Source organism: Ixodes scapularis, unplaced genomic scaffold (assembly GCF_016920785.2).
Source record: "Ixodes scapularis isolate PalLabHiFi unplaced genomic scaffold, ASM1692078v2 PGA_scaffold1__304_contigs__length_218370807, whole genome shotgun sequence".
NCBI classification, from domain to species: Eukaryota; Metazoa; Arthropoda; class Arachnida; order Ixodida; family Ixodidae; genus Ixodes; species Ixodes scapularis.
Window position 1 is genome coordinate 217,977,401 of NW_024609846.1, and position 4,238 is coordinate 217,981,638.

Here is a 4,238-nt window from a genome sequence, read left to right on the forward strand (position 1 = left end):
AAGAATTTCACCTCTAGCGCCGCAATACGAATGCCCCCGTCTGTCCCTCTTAATCATTATCCTGTATTCCAAAAACCAACAGAACAGAAACAGGATCTTGTTCTATTATTCCATGCACTGTTATTCAGGCGAATCGCCTGCGTTGAGCACTCTAATTTTTTCAAAGTAAACGCGCCGGCCAAAGCAAGGCACCTGATGAAGGGAACCAAGCCACGACAGGCATGATGTTCAGCACGGGCCGTAACGTGGTGTCCACGCACTTCCCGCCTGTAACTGAGATCCAACTACGAGCTTTTTAACCGCAGCAACTTTAGTATACGCTATTGGAGCTGGAATTACCGCGGCTGCTGGCACCAGCCTTGCCCTCCAATGGATCCTCGTTAAAGGATTTAGAGTGTACTCATTTCAATTACGGGGCCTCAAAAGAGTCCCGTATTGTTATTTTTCGTCACTACCTCCCCGTGCCGGGAGTGGGTAATTTGCGCGCCTGCTGCCTTCCTTGGATGTGGTAGCCGTTTCTCAGCCTCCCTCTCTGGAATCGAACCCTGATTCTCCGTTACCCGTAACAACCATGGTAGGCGCATAACCTACCATCGACAGTTGATAAGGCAGACACTTGAAAGAAACGTCGCCGGCTCGTGGCCGTGCGATCAGCACAAAGTTATCCAGAGTCACCACACAAAACGGACCGAAGCCCGATTGATCTTGGTCTAATAAAAGCACCCGTCGCCCCGAGGGGCTTCGGGCTCACTGCATGTATTAGCTCTAGAATTGCCACAGTTATCCAAGTAGAAAGAAACGATCTAAGGAACCATAACTGATTTAATGAGCCATTCGCGGTTTCGCCTTGTTTCGGCATGTACTTAGACATGCATGGCTTAATCTTTGAGACAAGCATATGACTACTGGCAGGATCAACCAGGTAATCTTTTCGTGGTGGGTCGCCCAAAACCCTACCAACGCGCGGACGCGGGGCCACCGTCAGGCGCCCCTTACGAACCGCAAACACACACAACGCTTAGGAATTACTTCCAAATCCAAGAAGAAATGAAGCACGTTCGAGCGCGCAGCCGGAATATCCCCGACCGAGGTCGGTACCGACGCGGCAAGAAGCGCATAAATTTCTTTCTCGTCGTAGCAACAGAAAGTCGTACGCCAAAAAAATCATTGACGACGCCTTCGCAGCGTTGCCGAGCTTTCAGGTCCCTTGAGGACGCGAGGACGCACCCCGGCCTTCGGTCAGAACGCACTCGTCATTTCACACCGTTCGGTTAGCGCGGACGCTCCGAAACACCCTCCTCTCGCATTCGTTTTCAAGACACAGGTGCACCCGAGAACCGACCCCAACGGCAAACGCCAGAGATCGCAGGTACCTTGCTGTAACGACAATGCGGCGGAGGCAGCGGCCGAGACGGCGACGAAAGGCGTCGGCGACGTCGTCAGACGACGCTCGCACCAATCGAACGCTCGACAGACCCCACCTCCACATAATAGCACCGATAAGTATAAAGAAGATCCTTCAAGAGCATTCTGTACATAATTTGTGGCTATCAGTTTCGGTGACTGACTGACTGACTTACTGACTTACTGTCTCTCACTTATGTGGCTCCTCGTTATTCAGTATCATTTATTTGTCCTTCTTTCTTTCTTATTTTTTTTCCCTCTCTCTCTCTCTCTATATATATATATATATATGTATGTATGTATGTATGTTTGTGTGTATATATATATATATAAATGTTTTTTTTTCCTGTCTCCCTCTATATATACATACATACGTACATAAATCCTACCCCTATAAAAAAAATTATTTCTCGCTTTTTATTAAAAACGTGCTGACCCCTGCTTGACTCTGATTACTTCTTTTCGACTTTCAGTTCATGTTAACATGGTCAACAGAAAGTTTATCGACTTTGTTATTACAAAGTAAACCAATATTTACACGGGGCGTTTCATGCGTTTTGAATTGTGTCAGAGCCGAACAATGAGCGCTATAGTAAGTGAGATTGTCACTGCTTTTAATCCGAATGCTCGCGGTATCGCACGTGTTTACGGCAGGCTTCATAATAGGCAATTTTCTTTCTTTACACTACTCTTCTTTGCTCACTTCATTGTTTCTACCATTGGTTTCGTTTGGAAGGCCCCGCCACTTAGTTTCCGACAAAGTCCTCTCAAGGAACGAAGTGAGAAGCACGGGATTAACAAAAGAAAAAGATGCGTGTTTTCTAGCGGTTACCCGTGTCGCTTGGCGACACGGGCTTTCTGGCGCTTTCAACTGGGCGAGAGCCGAACAATTTACCCTACTGCACTTGCGACGGGCAGCGCTTTCAAACGGAATACTGGAAATCTCGCTTACTCTTCTGGCAAGTTTGATAGGAGACAATTCACGCGAATTGTTCGCTCTATTTCTAATCTCTCTCTTCCGTGTCCTTGGCATGGAACGCCCGCTTCGTCTCCCACAAAGTACTTCCGAGGAATCAAGTGCAAATCACGCGACTTTAAAATGTGGGTGTTTTCTAGCGGTTACCCGTGTCGCGAGGCGACACGGGCTTTCTGGCGCTTTCAACTGGGCGAGAGCCGAACACTGTACATTACTGCACTTGCCATGGACAACGCTTTCAAACGGAATACTGGAGATGTCGCGTGCTTTACTGCCAAGCTCAATAAGAGACGAATTTCTTTCTTTTCACGGGAATTATTTCCTCTATTTCTAATCTCGCTCTTTCGTTTCATTGGGAAGGAACGCGCGCTTAGTTAGCCGCAAAGCAGTCTGAATTAATCACGTCCAAAGTACAGAATTTTACAATATATAGTGTTTTTACCGGTTGACCGCGTCAGAAAGCGTACCTTTCCGACGAGGTCTGTGTCGCTTTGACGTGAGCGGGAGCAACGCGATTTGGGCTAGTGCACGCGAGATTGGCAGCGCTTCCAATTCCAGTACTGTAGATATTGCGTGCATTTTTTACACGCTTGAGGATGTGGGATTTTCTTTCTTGTGACGTGACCCGTTTGTCAAATTGTGTCTCGCTTTTTGGTATCGTTTAAGAAGCCCGTCCGCTTACAATCCTAAAAAAGAAAAAAAAAAGAAATTAGTAAAGAAAGACGCCCATACTTTTTTGTTGCTCTTTCTTTTATTATCTGCGCAGGATTTTAATTTGTGTAAGTTTTGTTTACCGTCCCGACTACGTAGGCGTTCGTACATGCCCGTCCTCGCGCCTCGAATTGTGTGCGAGCGAAATCAATCTCCCCAAGCTAGCTTCAGAAATTGCTCGAAAATCGAACGTGAGGAAAGCCAGAGATACGTGGTTTTCACAGGTCGTGCAAGATTAATCCATAAAGTACGATATTGGTATATATATATAAATATATATATATACATACATACATACACATACATGATTTCTGCGACAAATAGGAAGACAAAAAGACCATGTTGAAGCATAATATAGGAACATTGACACTTTGCACACACAAGGGAGGTCAAATGGCAGGTGTTTCTTCCTTGCGCAGGAAACTTTATTGCAATGTCAGAAGGGAAGTTCCACTCTAGAATTGTGCGCTCAATGAAGGAGGAAAGATAATGCACTTGAAAACCTTCACAGTTCAAGTAAGAAAACATTTCGAAACGACAGTTTGTTTTCTTGCAGGGAGGAGAAGAGGGGAGAGAGGGAGGGAGGGAGGAAAGGAAGGAAGGAAGGAAGGGGGGGGGGTGCCATGCACGGTGAAGACCAGAGTGTCGAACCGAAAACCGAAGCGAACGAAAAACCGGAACCGAGGAGTTAGTTTCTTCCGAACCGAAACTGACCCGCCAACTTGGAACTGTACGGAAGAAAATATAACTGTCTATTAGTCTGACGATGAATAGAAGTACAAGGGTGTACGGCAGGGATAGCTGAAAAAAAAAAGGCTCTATGGACTTGGAGCGGCAGCCCAAAGTCGATGACGACGAAAAGAAAGCACACAGTTTCGGAAAACAGGCGGTAAGAAAGCGACAAATTAAGTAGCCGTCATGTCGAGTTGATTGCTTAGCTCTATTTAAGATGAAGGAAAAAAAAAAGTAGCACAATTGATGCTTGCTTGCTAAATTGAATCAACCATTATCTTGTAAAGAAAAAAAACCTCAAATGCCAATCACCTGTATTTTAGGCGACCCAACAGACTGATAACTTTTAAATTCAGGCTAAAATATAACACAAAAAAAAAAAAAACAAGGAAAGACAGATATGTATGTAGCTTGT

At 45.6% G+C, this 4,238-nt stretch overlaps 1 non-coding gene across 1 annotated transcript in view; it reads right to left on the minus strand.

The window, feature by feature from the left end:
- The window catches only part of LOC120849713, a 1,816-nt gene extending 891 nt beyond the window's left edge, over window positions 1–925 (minus strand). The window contains exon 1 of the ribosomal RNA XR_005717980.1: window positions 1–925. This exon is cut by the window's left edge and continues 891 nt beyond it. This is a non-coding gene — a ribosomal RNA (small subunit ribosomal RNA).
- Between the last annotated feature and the right edge of the window lie 3,313 nt (window positions 926–4,238).